General features: G+C 43.5%; 1 long non-coding RNA gene across 5 annotated transcripts in view; it reads right to left on the minus strand.

Moving 5' to 3' along the window:
- The window catches only part of LOC309374120, a 74196-nt gene extending 61366 nt beyond the window's left edge, over positions 1-12830 (minus strand). The window contains exons 1-2 of one of the 5 annotated variants that reach the window (XR_014170356.1): positions 12734-12830; positions 8365-8442 (exon numbers count right to left, since the gene is read on the minus strand). This is a non-coding gene — a long non-coding RNA (uncharacterized lncRNA). Of the gene's footprint in view, positions 1-8364; positions 8443-12144; positions 12337-12435; positions 12587-12733 lie in introns of those variants that run through there. The other 4 variants (XR_014170357.1, XR_014170358.1, XR_014170359.1 and 1 more) reach the window with 4 other exon arrangements.
- Between the last annotated feature and the right edge of the window lie 8703 nt (positions 12831-21533).

A 21533-nucleotide genomic window follows, 5' to 3' on the forward strand; every position in this document is an offset into this window, starting at 1 on the left:
AGCCAGCATGACCAAGGATCAAGAGTGATGGGGGCTGTACTCCAGCAAGATCTGAGGAGCCACAAGCTCCCCATCCCTGATGCAGAGCCTGTATCTTTCCCATGGTTCTGAGGGCCCTTCTGTCCAGAGACCCCCTTAAGGGGTTTCCTTAAGAACTGAGGGAAGGAAATGCAGCCCTCCTTTCTTCCACAACATACCTAACAAGGAAATCCAGCTGCTTCTGCAAAAGAGCAATAACAACTGCTGCTCCTTTCCCTCTTGTCCTTTGCTATCACTGCAGCCTGCCTTCATCTCACAGTGGAGCTTGGTCCCAGAAGGAGAAGTGAAGACAGAAGGAAGTGAAGCAGATACACCTACCTATGCTCCACCTCTGGGCCCAATCCCAACGGTGACATGGCAGCAGGTGGCAAGCAGATAGTGGCAGCCTACTACCATCTGGAAGGACCACAGGTCTGTGGAAGAACACATACTTTGTATAAGAAGAGGTCCCCAGGTCCAATCCCTAGCATGTTCAGATAGGACTGGGAAAGACCCCTGCCTAGAACCTTGGAGAGAAGCTGCCAGTCAGTGATGACAATCCTGAACTAGATGGACTAATGGTCTGGTTTTGTATAAGGCAATTTTCTATGTTCCATGACGGTGCCTGGGATCAGAGGCTAAGGTCAGGCAGCAGCACTTGGTCCTCCAGTGCCAAGACCCTAGTAGTATCCACATTCTCTGGACATGAACCAGACTTGCAATGAAGTTGTGGGACCTTTGAGGGGCACCAGGCAATGCTGCCAGCCACATCTTACAAGTGCTGAAATTTCAGCAGTAGCAAGTGGTGCCCTTTCTAATTCCAGAGTTCATTCTAGGCCAAGCATTAATAGCTAGATTCAGGTAGTCCAGTCAGCAGCTGCCCCTGTCAGTATCTGCTCTCCCCACAGTCCAGGTGCTTGCCCCTTCTGATCATTGATGCCGTGTCTGTGAATGAGCATCACCCAGCTGTTTTGCCACTGGGTTCACATTCCAGCCAAGAACGATTTCTATACTGAGACTGAGGCCACATTAACACCATGCATCTAAAGCACTAAGCTATCACTTTAAACAGTCATGGTTTCTGCCAAAGAATTCTGGCATCTGACGTATGTCAAGGGTGCTGATAATTGTTAGGATACCCCCATTCCACTCCCAAAGCTACATTTCCCAGAGTGATTTAACAACTCAATTTAACTCTCTTCACAGGGAACTCTGGCAAATGTAGCCCTTTGAAGAAACTAGGGATCTAAATATCCTACCTTCCTAAAACATTTGGACTTTAAATAAATTAAGCAACACCATTTTTCACCATTTGACAGAACATACATACATATATAATTTTATTTATATCCCACCTTCCCATAGTTCAAACCAGGCTCAAGACTGCTTATGACATGAAAAAATACATAACTACAACATAACAAAATTAGTCATAAACAATAAATAAAACATAAAAATACACTATCAAACTCAACAATTTCCACATAAATCACAACAAGATCTATAATAAAGATGCAAAAACCAACAGCAACAGCTGCCCCACAAACAACACCCCAGCCCAATAGTCTGTTCAGCAGCCTCAGCTTTTGGAGCTGGAGTCAGGCAGGGCCCCACCCTCCCAGGCCATGCGGCGAAAGGCCTGCAAGGCAGAGATCAGGTCTTCCAGGACTCACAGACAATATATGGTCTCACAGCCAACACAAGTCATGAAGTAAACTAGTGGAGACCAGCAAACACAACAAAGGTATCTGTGGTGGAGGCAAGGTTGTGGTGAATAAAGGTGAAACGACTGCTCAACAAAGTGACCCTGCATCATTCACTAGAGCAGGGAGGAGGAACCTGTGGCGCCAGATGTTGTTGCACTCCAATTCCCAACACTGATTAGCCAGCATGGCCAAGGTCAGTTGTATGGAAGTTGTAGTCCAGCAAGCTTCCCACCCCTGTACTACAGACTGCCCAGCCCCTTTTCTCCAGGATCTGTTTTCTAGTGTAATGGCTATGGATGGGACACTGAAGCTCCTTGGCACCCATTTGATTCACCCACCTTGAAGTGCTGCTTTCCAGTCTGATGCCAAGCAAACTCACTCTTTCCGCTCTTTTGAACTCAACGTTACTAGGCAGCTCAAGGCTCACATAAATGAGTTTTCATTGCTTAAGAATGGTTGTTGTAAGAAGAGAAGTTTAGGAATGCAAAGAGCATTGTATCAGAGACTACCAGATGTGAAATACCGCCGCTCCCCTCCAAGCAGCATGTTTTCAAAACCTTAGATGTGATCTTGTGAGGGTATCTCCTGATTACCTTAATTCTAACTGCTGCGTTTTTCACTCTCAGACTCATGCATTTTGAGAACACATGGTTGTCAACACCAAGGATTAGTATGTTGAAAGGAAACTTAGACCATGTCTTGAAATCATTCTGTTTCTCAGCCAGAATTCAATTTCCCCCTCCATTGTCTGTTTCTCTCTTGGAATTACCTCAAGCCACTTGTTTTGCATTATCCTGCATGATGTGCAATGTAAATAAAGAGCTTGTTTGTGACTACCAGAGAATTCCAAGATTCAGCCTTATCTTTCATTCCAGACGTTTATCCTTAGATGACTTTTCTCCTTTCCTCTCTGCACTTCAGCATGTGAGGAAGGATAGGGCAAAGACCGTCTTTACACTGACACAGCATTTAATCCTTATAAACACTATCCCATTTAGGGTGAACTGTTTAACAACAGTGTGGTACAGTGGGAAAAAGAGGTAATTTTATTCTAGGCTGCATCAACATCATTTGTTGTTGTTGTTTAGTTGTTTAGTCGTGTCCGACTCTTCATGACCCCATGGACTAGAGCATGCCAGGCACTCCTGTCTTCCACTGCCTCCTGCAGTTTGGTCAAACTCATTTTAGTAGCTTTGAGAAAACTGTCCAACCATCTCATTCTCTGTCGTCCCCTTATCCTTGTGCCCTCAATCTTTCCCAACACCAGGGTGTTTTCCAGGGAGTATTCTCTCCTCATGAGGTGGCCAAAGTACTGGAGCCTCAGCTTCACGATCTGTCCTTCCAGTGAGCACACAGGGCTGATTTCCTTAAGAATGGATAGGTTTGATCTTCTTGCAGTCCATGGGACTCTCAAGAGTCTCCTCCAGCACCATAATTCAAAAGCATCAATTCTTCGGCGATCAGCCTTCTTTATAGTCCAGCTCTCACTTCCATACATCCCTACTGGGAAAACCATAGCTTTAACTATACGGACCTTTGTCAGCAAGGTGATGTCTCTACTTTTTTTAAGATGCTGTCTAGGTTTGTCATTGCTTTTCTCCCAAGAAGCAGACGTCTTTTAATTTCGTGACTACTGTCACCATCTGCAGTGATCATTGAACCCAAGAAAGCAAAATTTCTCACTGCCTCCATTTCTTCCCCTTCTACTTGCCAGGAGGTGATGGGACCAGTGTTCATCATCTTAGTTTTTCTAATGCTGAGCTTCAGACCATATTTTGTGCTCTCCTCTTTCACCCTCATTAAAAGGTTATTTAATTCCTCCTCACTTTCTGCCAACAAGGTTGTGTCATCTGCATATCTGAGGTTGTTGATATTTCTTCCGGCAATCTTAATTCCGGCTTGGGATTCATCCAGTCCAGCCTTTTGCATGATGAATTCTGCATATAAGTTAAATAAACAGGGAGACAATATACAGCCTTGTCGTACTCCTTTCCCAATTTTGAACCAATCAGTTGTTCCATATCCAGTTCTAACTGCAGCTTCTTGTCCCACATAGAGATTTCTCAGGAGACAGATGAGGTGATCAGGCACTCCCATTTCTTTAAGAACATTAACATCGCAGTGCCCTGATAAAGGGAAGTAATAGTACCGCTCTATTCTGCCTTGATCGTGTCTAGTTCTGAGCATCACAATTTTTTAAAAAAATATTTTTTATTAAGCATTTTCTTGTTTTACAGAAGTGTAGTGCCTCGTATTTTTTTCTTCTTCTTCTTCTATGTAGCGTTTTTACAAATCTGTTTCATTTGTTGAGGCATTAGGGGGAGAAGAAAAAAGAAAGAAAAAAGAAAGGGGGTGGAGAGAGGGAAGATGGATGGGGGTGGGGTCGGGTGGCGGTGTTTCTATTATGTTTAATGTATGTAGAGTTTGGTGTCAGCGTTGCTTGTGTTGTTCACTTGTGTTCCTTTGGTGGTGAGAGAGGTTGGGGTTGGCCTAGGGTGTGATTGTTTGCTTGTGATTGGCTGTGGTGATCTTTGTTTTCGTGTGTGAGTGAGGTGTGTGTGTGTTTTGGATCAGGTTAGCCATAGCCATGATCAAAATGATCACACTCCCAAAACTAACCTACCTATTCCAAACCCTCCCAATCTGGATCCCCTCAACCCAACTTCGCAGTTGGCAGAGAAAACTACACTCTTTCATCTTCTCACATAAAAAACCAAGAATAAGCTCCAAATACCTGCACCTCCCCACCTCAGAAGGAGGATGGGGAATCCCCAACATAGAAGCATATTACAATGCCAACCAAATACGCCATATAATCCCATATATACTAGAAGATGAGACAAAACAATGGATACACCTAGAGAGGGACACAATTGAAAACACCTGCACCACAACATACCCACTCCTCCCAAACAAACTAAAGAAAATTCCCACAACACTTAACAGGTACACACAGACCATGCTCAAAGCATGGAAAACACAAATAGACAAACTACCGTATTTTTCGCTCTATAGGACGCACTTTTTCCCCTTCAAAAATGAAGGGGAAATGTGTGTGCGTCCTATGGAGCGAAGACACCATAGCCCCGCGACCCTCTCCCGGTTGGAGAGGTGACGCGCGGCTCAGGCAGGTGCCTCCATAGCCGCGCGTCACCTCTCCAGCCGGGAGAGCTCGCGCGGAGCTAAAGCAGCCCCTCGCGACCCTCTCCCGGCTGGAGAGGTGACGCGCGGCTATGGCAGGAGCCTCCATAGCCGCGCGTCACCTCTCCAGCCCGGAGAGCGCGCGCGGAGCTAAAGCAGCCCCTCGCGACCCTCTCCCGGCTGGAGAGGTGACGCGCGGCTATGGCAGGAGCCTCCATAACCGCGCGTCACCTCTCCAGCCCGGAGAGCGCGCGCGGAGCTAAAGCAGCCCCCCGCGACACTCTCCCGGCTGGAGAGGCGACGCGCGGCTATGGCAGGAGCCTCCATAACCGCGCGTCACCTCTCCAGCCCGGAGAGCGCGCGCGGAGCTAAAGCAGCCCCCCGCGACACTCTCCCGGCTGGAGAGGCGACGCGCGGCTATGGCAGGAGCCTCCATAACCGCGCGTCACCTCTCCAGCCCGGAGAGCGCGCGCGGAGCTAAAGCATCCCCTCGCGACCCTCTCCCGGCTGGAGAGGTGACGCGCGGCTATGGCAGGAGCCTCCATAGCCGCGCGTCACCTCTCCAGCCGGGAGAGCGCGCGCGGAGCTAAAGCAGCCCCCCGCGACCCTCTCCCGGCTGGAGAGGCGACGCGCGGCTATGGCAGGAGCCTCCATAACCGCGCGTCACCTCTCCAGCCCGGAGAGCGCGCGCGGAGCTAAAGCAGCCCCTCGCGACCCTCTCCCGGCTGGAGAGGTGATGCGCGGCTATGGCAGGAGCCTCAATAGCCGTGCGTCACCTCTCCAGCCGGGAGAGTGCGGACGGGGATAAAGAAGCCATAGCCCCGCGACCCTCTCCCAGCTGGAGAAGTGACGCGTGACTATGGCAGCAGCCTCTCCGCTGCGCCTTTCCGCTGCTCCCAGACCTGCTCTTTGGGGCTGGTGGTGGGCTTCCCCCCGCCAGCCCCAAAGAGCAGGTCGAAAGGAACCTGAAGCCAGGAGAGCGAGAGGGGTCGGTGCGCACTGACCCCTCTAGCTCTCCAGGCTTCCAAGGTAGCCACCTGAACGCACCTTAAATGGCACCTTGTTTTAGAGCGGGAAAACAAGAGGGGGAAAATTCTCCCACTCTCTGCGCAGCGCTTCCTGCCGCTTTGCTGAAGGGGCACTGGTCAGAGAGCGGAAGAATTTTTTTCCCTTGTTCTCCCCCCTCTAAAACAAGGTGCGTCCTATTGTCCGGTGCGTCCTATGGTGCGAAAAATACGGTATCCCCAAGCCCATCCCCACTAATCCCCCTGAGCATCACAATTTAAGAAGGATATTGACAACCTGGAATGTGTGAAAAGGAGGATAACCAAGATGATAAAGGGTGTTATGTGGAACAATTGAGGGAACTAGGTATGCTTAGCCTAGAAAAGAGGAGACTGAAAGTAGATATGATAACCATATTCAAATATCTAAAGCACTTTCCCATGGAAGATGCAGCAAGATTGTTTTCTCCTGCTCCACAGGCTAGGACCTGAAACATTGAATTCAAATTACCAGAAAGGAGACAGTGGAACAAGCTCCCACAAGAGGTGGTGGTGGACTCTCCTTGGAGTTTATGAAGCAGAGATTGGAAAGCCTTCTGTCCTGTATAATCTAGTTGAGATTCCTGCATTACAGGGGGTTAGATGACTCTCAAGGTCCCTTGCAACTCTACGATGATTCTATGATCTAAAGTTTAAGTAGGGGATCTATTTTCTTGCAGTTAATTATTTTCGTTTTGGCCTTTAATTCCGTGGTTTAGTCTTTACAATATCTCAGAATTTTACTATTAATTAAGTTGGGGAATGACTGAGGACACAATCTTAACCCCACTTACCTGTGAGTAGGCACCACTGAATTCAACAGAACTTACATACAGTATTCTGAGGAGACATGTTTAGGATTGCACTGTAAGTTGTTTCCATGTACTGTTTTATAGTACTCTCTCTGACTTCTGCAGTTCTTCTTATCATTATAATTTGTCTAGTTAACTTAACAAGTTCATCTCACATGATTGTTTTGTTCTTACTTTTTTGACATATTGATGTGTGGATTTGCTTATTCCCCATAAAAATTAAAATGGCAATTAACGTATGTCTGGGTGGATCCCTCAGTGACAATAAAGCTTAAAATAAAAAGAATGTGAAATGCAAACTTCAAAACAACTGAAATGAAAGAGACTTCAGTTTACAGATTGTTTATGGTGCCCTTTAAATATTATTTTCTGTTGTACAAAGACTGCTTATCATGGGGGAGCTGGGGGTGGGGTAGGAAAGGCTGACATCACTGTCAGCCTCAGCCAGTCACAGTGGCTGGTGGGATTGTCCACCAAAAAAATTCAAATTTAAATGGGCCTCTCATGGCCCTCGAGCGGGGGTTGTGCTCTGGCAACAGACCAGGTGGAGCCAGTCCTCACTCAGGTCCACTGCCATAGCATAAAAGCCAGCTGCGCTGCAAGTATGTGGCACAGTTGGAATCACATGTCCCACCTTCCCACTCTGTATATTGTTGGCTCTGCCAAGAGGTACGTAGGCAGTGCATGTGTATGGCCAGGCTGTGGAATTTATCGGTCTAATTTTGGGGTCAGGGAGGAGGTTGCCTGCAGAGCAATTGACCCTGTCTGGGATGGAGGGGTGTGCCTTGCACACAACAACTTTAACAACTTTTATTGGGGAAAGGGTATTGAGTTGGAACCTTAGTATAAGCTGTGGGTGCCCCACCCCCTGATCCAGAATCAAATTCAGGGTACCTGGTAAAGGGGTCCAAGGGTAGGGTTCTGTCCAAAAGCCCATACAGGGGCTAATCGGCCATATAACACCCCCAAATGGAGACCTGGTGAAATTGCCCCATTTGATTTGCATCTTTAACTCCATGATCAGTACTGAGGTAGTTATCAGCCAGTGCCCAGGTTGGCTGATTCAGGATATATACTGAATGCCTATGCCAAAGCTGACTTACATATCCATACTGTTGTGACTATTTCGATCCCAAGCCAGTGTCATGTCATTTCTTGCTGCTTCTACATCTCCAATCACCTCCTGGATGACCCCCAGCCTGCTGCACATGGGAATCAATCACATGGCTCTTTCTCACAGAATGAGCACTCCATTGAAAGGGGAAAGGGGGAATTCCTTTTGTATTCCAATTTTGTAGGAAAGACACACACAACCAGCCCCCAGTGGAATCTTGGGGTCACAAAGGAAGATCTCGCAGCCATGTGTGAGCAGCTCATGTATAAGCAGTTTCCATGAGGCCAGGAGAAAGTGAATCATAAGTAGAAAAGAAGTAAGTCAATAATGTCTGGCAAAACAGGAGGCTCCTTTCATCTCAAGTTAAATGACTGTATATGTTAAGCACCGTTTTGTTTTATTTAATATTTGTGTACCACTTTTCAAGTAACAAAGCTTAGTTCAAAGTTGTTCACAACCGTAACAGGTCATCCACATTTTATAAATATCAAACACATATTACATTCAATATAATTTAATTGATGGCTCACCAGACAATTTGATGTACACCTGTCAAGCGTGGTAGCCCAGAAGGGGGCTCAATAAATTAATCTGTTTCTGCAGTCTGCCTGGAATGACAAAAAGGAAGGAACAAGAAGGAAGAGCTGTCAAGCACACAATATGTAGCTTGTGGGTTGCATGATGTGGCTTACTGAGTTGCAAGTTTTACAGGTCTAATGTGAACAATAGCAGAGTTGTTTAGCCAGGTAGCCGTATTATTCTACCCACAGACACAAAAATCAGCTGGAACTGGGTTATTTGGAGCAAACTGGCTAGCTAGAGGAGAAATACCTAAGCATACACACACTCTCTTATTCTTATTCTTTGTCTCTGACTTGCAGTTGATCAAGACTGCTCTGAGTTTTTTTAAAAATGGGGAAAACAAACAGGGAACTGGTGCTTAAGCTTGTCCCTTGGGGTAAGTTCTTATTGAAGAAGCTTATCCTTCTCTCTCTCTCTCTCTCTCTCTCTCTCTCTCTCTCACACACACACACACACACACATGCACACTCCCTAAACATATGTCATGATAGCCTACAATTTTTTGCTCTGGCATCTAATTTTCTAGGTGCAGCAATGGTACTCAATCATGTGAGTTCTCCTCTGCAGTTTGGAGTGGCACAGCCAAGACACTGGTTTATTACCTCAATAAGAAATAGGACTGGTCACTGCTAACCTTGGTTGGACTAGGACCAGTATGCTTCAAATATAGTCCTCCTTCCTTGCTGTGAGGTCAGATTAAGAATGGAATGCTGCAACACTACATATGGGCATTCAACAGATACTTCACTTTTTCCATGACCCACTGCAGGTCAAAGGAGAACGGAATATGGAAAAGCAGTATCCTTTGAGGCATTTGAGAAAAGTCACATAATCATTCCTCTGCTTGGTCTTAGGCTTTTGGCGCAATCTTATAAAATTAATTCAGACAATCCAGTGTTTATTCTCTTGAAGTTAGGATGGCAGTGTTTCCCTACCTAAGGGAAAGAAACATTCCTCAGCCTCCACATCATACTTTGTAGTTATAGTGAATGGTTTCTACGATAGGACATTTTGTAGGTGAAGATGGAATACATCACAGCGAAATTTTTCAAGGTAAAACTTTTGGAGCCAATCAGATTCCAGTCGCTTAATGTTGAAATGTATGGGATTGAATTAAATGAATTAAAAAATGAAATTGGATTCTGAACTTTACCTAAGGGCGCTTTGGGATGGTTGCTAGACAGAAAATAATATCTTGGCTTTCTGGCAGCCCAGCTGTGAGGGAGAGTGCACTATTCATCAGAATGCAATTTGTCCAAGAAACTACGTTCCAAGTCCTAATCAATTAAGATGAAGTCTTACTGGACAATGTTCAGGCAGACTACTCAAGAAAACTAAACCCACAAGTCTCGGTGGAAAAGACACAAGATAAGCTTAGCTTACACTGGAATGTTTGCATCTATAACGCAAACAGCTTGCGTGACACAGGATAGCATGTTTCAAGCTACAGAAGGAATGCCCCTCCTTCCTCAGAGAGAAGCACTCAAAAGCAAACGCACAGCAGCTAGTTTGCTACCTGAAACAAATTTTGTTAAGATCTCTGGACATGCTGGTTTCTATAAGGATTGCTCTACACACACACACGTTCCTTAAAACAGATAAAACCACTGATATTTTTCACTAGGTTGCTCAAAAGGTAAAGGCATATATGAATACCAGAAAGTTAACTGCAAGGATTACTTCCTTATTTTCTATTTTCTATTTTCTTATTTCCTATTTTATTGCCCTGATGCTAGTGTTCAGTTAAAGCTAGCCAGCATGTTAAGTTGCAGCAGGACTATGTCTAGACTTGAGGCTGTCCTGGACAAAATGCCCTCACTGAGACCCCTCCCCACCCCCCAGATAGATCTTGGCCCAGGAGTGACACAGCTGGACTTGCTGGCACTGCCGTTTTGATTTAATTTCAGAGTGTGGAAGATGTACACATAAGCCACAAACAATATTAAATGAAAAATCAAAGCACAATATATGTGTGGGTATTAGGATACAATGGTTACATGGAAAAATCAACTTTGTTAAAACATCTAGTTTTAATCCTTGCTATTATGTGCATGGATTGGTATGTAAGATTAAAATTAATAACAATTAATTAACTACAATTAACTACAATTTCTGAACCCTAAACAGGCCTGCCTAAGCTCCACCAGCCTCTGACTACATTCCTAGCTGTGCTAACCTTATAGCATATTAAAGAGAAGAACACTAGCTGCCAGTTTCAGAGTGGAATTTCAGGGAACAGGCTCCTGTGGTGTTAGATGCTCATTTACTTCCCCCCTTAGCAGAGAACAATTTGGTGTCCTGGATATAAGATCCACTGAGGAACATCTAAGTAGAAAATTAGTTCAAGGAAACACTAAACAAAAATGTTCCAAAATGAAATAGTGCAGCCTGAACCCCTCCCAGGAATATATAAAACGTAATGAGGAAGAAGAAAAGAAATCTGAAAAAAAATAAATCTTTTCAAAGCTGTCCATATCATGAACATCAGGGAGAATCTAGCTCTCTGTAAAAATCACAAACTTTTTTTTTGCTAAGGTAGAAATAAAATTTCCTGAAACAAGTTTTTAAAAAAAACTGTACAAAATGTATGTGGAAAACTCAACACAGTAAAGCCTGTCTCAAGGCAAAGTTTTGACAAGCATCAAGAATGCAATCCAAAAGGAACATTTTCTTCTTACTGTGTGCATTCCAGAGAAAAGATACAGTACAGCACACACAAAAGACGGGGGGGGGGGGAGCTGTTTGTGTGAAATAGAGATGATGCTAATATGGAGCCTAGAGAAGAATGGTCTGAGACCTCTCTCAGCTCCCCAACATCCCAGAAAGCTTTTCCTGCTTGCTAATTGGTTCCCTTCATTTCTCATTTGTTTACAACCAAAATTTGGTTCTCTGTTGGTAAATGGCTGGTCACAAGGCCGAAAGTTCATCATGCCACTTCTGTTTACTGTCCCCAAAACAGCTTTCCTTTGTCTTAGGGATGTGCTCCTGGGGCTGGAGCTGCCATGATGGCATCCAGAGGCAACAGTGCGCCTGCTGGTACATAACAAAAAGTCACAGGTCACATCCACACCATACATACTTTCATACCACTTAGACAGCCCCCAAATATCCTGGGAACTGTGGTTTGTTCCCTCCATGCTTAACAAACTACAGTTAAGCTATGCCTGTTAAAGCGGGAAATGTTGAAGAAAGGGTAGCAAAATGTCACAGCTAAGAAGCTCAAATCATGTACAGTGGTACCTCGGGTTAAGTACTTAATTCGTTCCGGAGGTCCGTACGTAACCTGAAACTGTTCTTAACCTGAAGCACCACTTTAGCTGATGGGGCCTCCTGCTGCTGCCATGCCGCTGGAGCACAATTTCTGTTCTCATCCTGAAGCAATGTTCTTAATCTAAGGTAATATTTCTGGGTTAGCGGAGTCTGTAATCTGAAGCGTATGTAACCTGAAGCGTATGTAACCCGAGGTACCACTGTATATGGCTGACACCCTTCTTTGGAAATTAAACCAATATCCAGACTTAACTTTCAAAAACCTTACTTGCATAAACTTATAGATGAATTAAATCATAATATTTACAGTCACATTCTTATCCAAGCATGGGTTTACAGTCTCTTCTTCTAACTGCCAAACAACTGCATTTTACTCTCTTTCCAGAGCTCAGGACTCAGCTTTCTATATCTCAATTAGGCCATGCCTTGCAGCTCCCCTGAGAGATTTCCACTTTTACCTGCTGCTGCAGCTTTGCTCTCTTTCTTTCAAAGCAGAGAAGAAGCACTCCAACGATCTATCCAATTTAACAACATTCACAAGTGGATTCTAAAACACAGTCATTTTGCTCCACATAAAACGAAGTCTCTCCTTTACTAGACACCTTCCATGTGACCAACATTAGCCAATCACATGAGAACTACCACAGAACTCTCTAGAATTCGATTACCCCAACTGATCACATTTAAACACATGGTAATAATGCACGCAAGCATTTACCATGTCAGTGAATTAAATTACTATACTTAACAGTATAAGACTGCTTTTAATGTATGGTGCGGATGTGAACTCAGTGAATATCCCCTCAAAAATCCAGAATCCAAAAGAAAATGTTTGCTCTTCCTGCTTAGCTCGTTTGCAGTGGCCTGGCCTGTTTTACAGGCCTCCATGGCAGGTGGAACTTTCTCACAATTCTGAATGTGCCCATTGGCCCAAAAAGTTTGGCAGTGCTTTACCTAGGGCAGGTGTGGTTGCTGGAGCTGGTAGGAGTTGCAATTCAGCAACATCTGGAGGACCAAAGGTTTCCCACACCTGTCCTGGGGTCTTACCAGTGTATACTCTGGGCCCAGAGCGGCAAATCCATACCTTCTTCAGAATATGGCCCACTGTAGCAATTTAGCAAAGGCCTAGTCACCATATCCACCAATCTATGGCAATTTAGCAAAGGCCTAGTCACCATAGCCACCAATCTGTCTTTCCCCTCATTTCAGAACCCGGGGGTCCAGACTAAGATCAATCTGGGCTCTATGATTCTATGATTTAATTTATGGGCTGACTGTCAGCAGATAGCATTTTTAATTGTTTGCCTTTGTATTTGTTTTTGTATCATAGTAACTGCTTTGGGTTCCCATTGGGGGGAAGTGGGGGACAAATAAACATTTATGAGTCAAATTAACAAAAAAAATGTTGATAATGTATAAATAAATATCAAACAAGCAGCCAGAGACAATAAAGCCACTTAATAGACAGACCCACAGCAAGGCTGATTTACTAGGAAGACCTCAGACAGAGTGTCCAAAATATAAAAGGATATATTTTATCAACCTCAGATATCAGCTTTTCATGGAACAAGGCTGCAGCATGTTGACAAACACAGCATGTTCAACAAACCACAGCAGAGGGGCACAATATTTAATTCAGTCAGCAAGCCTCCTATGGAAATGTGAATCATGCTGTCCCCATAGTACATTCTGTTCATTCTGTCACAATAAACACAAGTGTTTGTTTGCCGAACCCATTAGCACTAAACTATAAAGTTAACAAGAAAGTTCCAGAGTCAAGCTGTGTTTTCAGTTTGTAATAGTGCCCGCCATTCCAGGATTCTTTTCTTTTTCTTTTCCTTCTTCCAAATTTACTCCAAATTTTTCCTATTAAATCATAATATTTTCCAGTCTTTTGCAATTCTGCAGCATCAAATAACAGCAGGGAGTAAATCATGAGGCAAGTATGGACAGACTTATAATTTCACATTTGTGTCATTTAAAGTTTTGGAACAGCAATGACAAAGCCCGCCCCCTCAGCATCATTTCTATTATGTTCTATTGTCATGCAATGTACTGCAACTCCTCGGCTCAACTTGGTTTTATAAGGCCAGAGAGGGCAGTACAATGCAGAATTTATTTGTTTACATTGGAAAGCTCTTGTTGCCTGTCATTTAATGACCTCTATTTATGATGTATTTATAGCACTGAATAGGTTTTTTGAAAAGTCTCCATCATTTTTGGAGGATGTCACAGTCCGTGATGTCTTTACTCACACAGAACAATACTTTTTTTTTTCTTCTGCAAGGGTTCCATTTGTAAACCTCACAAATTTTGGATAATCTGTCCAAGCACTGCTTCCCAGCATCAAAGCAATGACTGGAGCCTGGGGAAATCAATCCAAGCTCACATCTACATTTGTAGATTTCTACAAGTCCAAATCAGCACTGGTGTGTGTCTAGGTTGAGCCAATGTGCGTAATGAAACATTGATCGCTTTTTTATTTAAAGGAATGTCACCATTGGGAGGAGTTGGGTTTTGCACCTGCATCAAGTAGTACTTCCACAGCACCTGCATTTAAAGATGCAGACACAGCCTAAGAATGTAACTAGTCTACTTTTAATAAAATTCCCTTCCAGTTTTCGGCACCAGTGGCAAATAACAAAATTGGAACCTCCTTTTCTCTTTCACAATTTCCTTTACTCTATAGTTGTAGCCAAACTTGGTAAAATATGTTCAATTCCATCTCTTGCCTTCTAAGGGTGTCCTCGTCAGCAATCTTGTAATAGATTGCATCCTTGCTACAGTCCTTGTTTTCAGACAAATGTTGTTTGGGTTCAGCACATAAAGGGTTGTCTCTCACTTTATCAGCATTTCTGTCCCCGAGGATTCCAGGAACTGAGTCAGCTCTCTGATATCATGTACTTTTGTCTTTTTGTCCAGTGCACTCTCATTTACAAGGAAAGTGAGGTGGTTCAGGATTCTGCTGATTTCAAGTTCCAAGAAATCTCATGAGCCAGAAGCGCTATAGTCAAGACCACAAAAGTTGGGAGATCTGTTTCATTAAATTATAACTCCCATCATTGAAAGGTTTTGATGTGAAAATGACACCGGTGCTCCAACAGTGTTGCAGATAGGCTCTCCTTGTATACACAGTTTGGTGCAAATTGATACACATGGTAGACTCTGATGATGTGGTGTTCCACATGTCGAGAATGTGAATCACTCCTGCTTTCCTGGGTGTCATGCCCTGATTGTAGGCTTCACAGAAGCCTCTGGCTGGCCATCCGTCACAACAAAATGCTAGACTTATTTGACCTTTGGTCAGCTCTTATCTTCATATCACTTTGCTTTCAGATGAAAGACTATGTGCTAAGAGACATGACCAGGGTACAGCTTTAAAAGGGTGGGGGGAGCTGGAATTTCTACATTTTGGCCGACAAAAGCAGGTTTGCCCTTTTAAGATACTATTGCTTTTCTGGGGAAGATATTGCTGTGAATCTCCTTCTTGCACATACTCCATTCCCCGATTCTCTTAAACTGGCGAATGACTACATAGTTCTTCTTTGACAGCCATATTCCCAATGTCTCAGCAACAAGGAACTTGGCACATTTCCTCCTTGAAATGAAATGTATACGAGGTAGTAGGGGTGTGCACCAACCACAAGATCTAGTTAGTACCTTGGTTTGGAGCTTTGGAAAACATCCTGCCTTGGTCCAAAGCACTTTGAAGCCTGGCTGATTTGGTCAGGATCCATCCAAGGGTGTGTACACACCACAGATTTAAAGTGGTTTTGATAAATCCCACATAAACAAATTTTGCAAATCATCCCCACCATGTCCTGCTCATCTACGTTGCAGGCTGCACCCTTCACATGCAGGAGAAGTCCCTAACTAACGGAGGGCTTGAGACCCATCAACTACCCTCACCTGTTTAGCCAGCCAGTCAAAGCTGGTTCCCAGGGTGAGGCCACTGTCACATACTGACAGCTTCTAGGAGCCACAGATGAAATCTGAGTGCAGGGTGGGGACCAAAGGTGGACAAACTATCCCAGAAGAGGCGTGACGTATCTCCCACCAGAGATACTCCTCCTTCCCTAACACCCTGTACATCCTGCTATGAGCATATATGAGCATTATTCATCATAATAGGTAAGAACTTGCTTAACTCAGTAAAGAAGTGTAGGGAATATTTGCCAGCTCAAAGTGAGCTGGACCATCTGTCTGAGAATGTATTGTTGTGGGAGGCTGCTGCCATTTATTCCCCACTTAGCCATTATCCTACAACCCCTAGCTGTGTTTTCTAGCAGAATCTCAGATACTGCAGACCCATGGAATATATATAAGTGCACAGAGAAAACTCAAAACCTGTTCATTCTCCGCCCGCCCGCCTGCATGCCCCATCCCCCGCCCGCAACCATACAAGTCACATTTTTGTCACCTCCTTGACATGCCAAGATAGGGCAGTGATTCAATTTTGGTAACTGCATCTGCCATTTTGTGAAATAACTGGGTGGGCAATGTCTGTTGGTTGGTGTAAATAGCTTAGCTAACAACTCAGTTAATTAGAGCTTAGCTGGACCTTTGCTTTGTGAATGCTAATCCTTTTCCAGTTATCTTTAAGGGTGTGTGTGCATGTTTAATTTCAACTATGAGATTATCCTGCTGTGAATAAAATCTGTTTTATTAATACTTACATACTTACTGTGATTTACATGTGAGCAGCTGCTCTTCATTAATTGTCTTGGACCCCTCAGCCTAAAGTCCTTGATTCTTGTGATGTAATAGCATAAAAAGTTGGCTTCTACCTACCCTTCCACCCACAAGGTCTAAATATGGAGCAGGGCAAATCTCTGCAGATTCCAGAGACAGGCTATGCTTAAGACGTGCTCCAGACCTGAGTCCCGCATGATTGCACCAAACAGCAAAAAAATGGGCTTTTTTATTAATAAGGATAACAAATATGAGTCATATGCACATGCTGGCTTTTTAAGTACTTGATGTTGGCTATCACTTTATGGCACCAGGAGGAAGCCAAGGCAAATAAAATTGTTTTGAGTAAATATTACATTTCTAGAGCATGAATAAGTTTTTCTCTTACAGCCAGTGTGTTGCTAAGGGGAATAAGAACTCAGAACCGAAAGGGGCAAGCAATAGCTAAATCATCTCTCTGTCTTGCAGATAGTCTGCGTCCCAAACTGTTTGTTTGGACTCATCCGTGGGTGTGCTAACAGAGTTCATTCTTGAGCAGAGTCACAGGGGAAATGAAATAAAAATAGCAGCTACAGGTCAGATAGCCTATGCCCTGTGCTTCTCTGAGGGAAGCAGATAGCTTTGCATAAAATAGATCTAAGCTTTGTCCTCAACCTGAAACAACTGCAGAACTTAATGTCAATTTGCATACACACACCTCAGCAAAACTATCACAACATATTGTGATCAATTGCCTTCAGCATATTTCAACCCAGTTAACTGTGAATCTAATGGTGGGTGAACACCTACACCTGTATGCACACAAACACACATATTTGATAAACCTTAGGAGAATCTTCCTTTGTATGCTTTGTTGAATGGTCTCTTTAAATGTGAAGGTTCATTATTGTTCCACAAGATGTGTAAGTCTTTAAGGGCCAGAGCAAATAACAAGACCCAGTTTTACAGCTGTGAAACAGTATAGCAGGTGCTGCTAAGTTGCGTTAATTAAGCTGTGTCAGCAATTGGGTATAGTATATAAAGAGAAGCACCTAGCTCCCTCAGTACCCTGGGGGTTGGGTTGGTGGATGGGTCATGCTTATTGATATGTTTAGTGTAAAAGGAGTTTTTGTTTTTGTTATTAAAACCTTGTTAAAGTTATTTTTGAGTTCCTTGTAATGCATGGTCTCCCCAGCAAGCTTTCTGCAGCGCAACTAAACTGCAAATAGCCAACATGCTTTGGTCAGGTTGATAATTTGACAGAAGCCCTTATGTATGGGTGTTGGCCTTTCCATTTACCCCTTCTTCCTTCCCCAAATTTATTAATTATTTTTATGTTATTTCTTTATTTAATTTCTGTATCACCCTTCATCTGAAGATCACAGGACAGTTTACAATCTAAAAACACAAACATACATAGATTTAAAAAAACAAACCAATACCAGCCCCCCACAGTTTAAAAGACCATAGATAGTTTAAATAGCCAAATGAATGGATGAAGTGGAATGTTTTTACCTGGCGTCTAAAGATATGTAACCAAGGGGAGAGCATTCCACAAGCAGGGAGCCAATGCAGAAAAGATCTGTTCTCATGTTGCTGCCCTCCAGACCTCTCACAGGGAAGGCCCTCAGATGATGACTGCAGGGTCTGGGTTGCTTCCTATGGGGAGAGGCAGTACTTGAGGTATTGTGGTCCTAAGCTTTAAGCCTTTATAGATCAAAACCAACCCTTTGAATTGGGCCCGGAAACTGATCAGCACTAGAGCAATCAGGCCACATTTGGTGTTATAGGTCTTGCTTCGATGAGAAACCTGGCCACTGAATTCTGCATCAGCTGAAATTTCGGAACCATCTTCAAAGGCAACTCCATCTACAACTGCAATGATTGCAGTAATCAAACCTAGAGGTTACCAGAGCATAGACAACAGTAGTTAAACTATCCCTGTCCAAACAGGGGCGTAGCGGGGCCACCAGCAAAAGCTGATGGAAGACACTCTGTGCTGCTGAGGCCTGAACCTCAAGAGACAGCAAAGGATCCAGAAGTACCCTCAAGCTAAATACCTGCTCCTTCAGAGGGAGTGTAACCCCATCAAGAAGAGGCAATCTCCCATCCATCCATTAACAGTGCCTCAGTCTTATCTGGAAGTGCTTATCACTTATCAGGTTAATTGTGCAAAAGGAGCAAGAACATGTCCTTCAGACAAGAGTTTGAGAAGCCTTGGGAATAAGAGAGAGTCTATAACTGAAATACTCTAAAAATGTATCATTTGTAAGGACAGAACAAGTTGGCAGTGTTGGAGAGTAACTTGATGTCCTAGTGATGTAAGGATCTTTTAGAAGGACTATTATTAACGAGTCCACGGCAGTATGGAATGGAATTTAATTTACAAATAGCGCTCAAGTCCCGTGAGTGCTCTGACCAGTGAGGATTTCCCAGCCAGTATACAGTTGCTTCCAAAGACTAATACTAAGCAATGGAGGCCTATATCCATGTTTTGCCTCAGTTTGCAGGCAGAGGCTTTTCCATCATGTGGAAGCTGCCAGCAAGCCATTTCTGCCAACAGAGGAGCTCAAAAACTATATTAAGAGCAAATTGCTCTTTCCCTTTTGTATTGTACTTTACAGCTGTAATATGAGGAAGTGTTTTTAAATAGTGGAGCTTATAAAGTGTTAGCACAGTTGGCTAAACTCTCGGCAACCCTTTTGCTAAGGCAGAGATCGGTGAAACGTGACATTGCTAGTACTGAATGAAGTAAACACCGATGACAACATCCTTATTTGAAAACTTACCATATTTGGAAACTAAAATTCACTCTCAGACACCTCTGGACTTTATATGGCATGCAGAACAAAATTTGCATATGCAACAGAGCCTTCTCTCGGTTTTTAAACTAGATCTACAATCTCACTGCTTGTTCTATGTGGAAACAAAATACACTGCTTGTGAATGCTTCTCATACAGAATACAGAAGGATCAGTAGCCTCTTGAGTGAAGAGAACATTGGTGACTATCCTGGACATTGTAAATATTGGATGTTTTCTTACTTTAATCACTTGTTGAAGGACTACTTCTACTCTGTGCTTTCTGTCCTTTTATGTGTGCATTTTCTTGGTTTATAAGTGATTTTTTTTTTTACTATATATATACTGGATGTTAAACTACATTATGCACAATTATGCCAGTAAGAGGACACCAGTAAACGCAGGTGTTCTGCACATTCAGTCACTTCCTTCCCTTTATTGTCTAGTCAAGTCGTTAAGTCTTCTTGAAAAAATCCAAAACTTTCACATGTCACAGTGAAATAAATAAATAGATGACAGTGTGACCCTTAAATACATTATACCTCCAACTACTGAACATAAGATTCAACATTATCCTTCCTATGTATAACCTAAGACATTTCTTTTTTTTTCTTTTTTTCCTTTTTGTAACACCAACTGCTGCTTGGTCAACTCATCCATTGCTTATTCTGGAATAATTTCTGTGGCTAAAGACAATTTAGTGTTCAACATTAAAAGAAGAACACTTGGAAAAATATGCCTGCTGCTCTGTAAAGGGAACAGATCTATCAAGTGACTGCCTACCCCTCCTTCCCTTCAAAACTTACTCATGCTGAACTTGTTTCATAGGCTGGGTCTGCCATCTAGTGTTCATGAACTGCTGTGTCTTCTTAAAAATCTGAAAATAAATTGGATGAAAGCCAAGCATATCCACATGACTTGCAACTTGCATTTAGTGTATACAGCAGGCCAGATCACAATCTTAAACCACAAATAACATACGAAAACCCAATCAACCTCCGGCCACCCTGTGATGTTGTTGGACATCTATAAGCCTGAGCCAGCATGGCCAATGGGCAGGAATGATGACAGGTGGTGTTCAGATTTACAGCCATATACTGTAATCTATTATTGCATATCTGTAAATTATTACGAAGGGAATAATGAGCAGCTTTAAGGCCTCCTTTGCTTTTCCATGCATGGAATTTCAGACAGCCAAAGGCTGTGCTTAATTTGCATGGAACCTAATGAAACCTTTGGCAATCTGAGCACAAGGTAATTCATGAATAATGATTCTGGACAGCGTCTGGCCCCTTGCCACAAACAGGAGATGCAAACTGCTCTATGCCAGCTCTCAGAGTGAAGCTCGTTTCTCAGGTTGGGTTGAGCAGCTCATTCCACTGGGCTTGTAATCAGATGGTTCCGCCAGGTGACCTGTGATCCTGCTTTTCATACACAAAGTTTACACAGAGATTAGCCTATGTGCAGTCTTTACTGGGCATTTGTTTTCCTTTTTTTACTGGAAGATGATGCAGCAATGAGCATTTATCCTGATTTGCATGTGGGGTGGTTATATGTCTGCCCGTTAATCATTCATCCCACACTTTTAAATGTTTTTCACTGACACTTCCCAAACTACAAAGAGTTTTATTCTTCTTAGAAGTTGCCTATGTTAGGATAACCATGCCCCTTAATCGACTTTAACCATACATACCTAAAGTTCTGGAAATAGCAGACCTTGGGGGTCTCAAATTTCAGTGGTGCCCTGTGCAATGCCAAAATTTGGTGCCCCCTGCCTCTCACACTCCATTTTGCCCCTAACCTCAACTCCATATTGCTTATTCGTTTCAACATCTCCCCTCTTAATGCATAGGGCTTTTTGCCCAAGCTACAAATGTGCATTCCGGTCCCTACATGCGCGCGCACACACACACACACACACACACAAATACACAAATGCCCATCTCCATCTCAGTACAGATAGGAACAAATCCTCCATCCTCCTGTGCATACCTCCACCACCCTTAATTCCCTCCCCTCCCTGTTATTCGTGGACAGTGGATGGGACTGGTGTTGAGCTTTCATATCTAGGAACAGCTAGTGCAAGTGGAAGGATAAAGCCCATGTGTACTGGTATCATTGTGGCTCAACATTTTTCAAAGATCCTATTAGAACATTCTAAGGCAAAAGTGAGAACGTGCTTCAAAACACGCTTTATTTTAAACAGCACAGCTTTTCTAAGAAACATAATCACTGCTGCCCTTTCCCCCAGTCAGATTTTCTAGCCTGCAGCCAGGCAAAGTGAACCAGTACAGACAGCTGGTAGGTGTTCCTCTATAATTAACTCCATTGCCAGAACAACAATTGGCAAGCAACTATTGTTTTGAGCGCAATTA

This window comes from Podarcis melisellensis (assembly GCF_964234715.1).
Source record: "Podarcis melisellensis genome assembly, chromosome: 1".
NCBI classification, from domain to species: Eukaryota; Metazoa; Chordata; class Lepidosauria; order Squamata; family Lacertidae; genus Podarcis; species Podarcis melisellensis.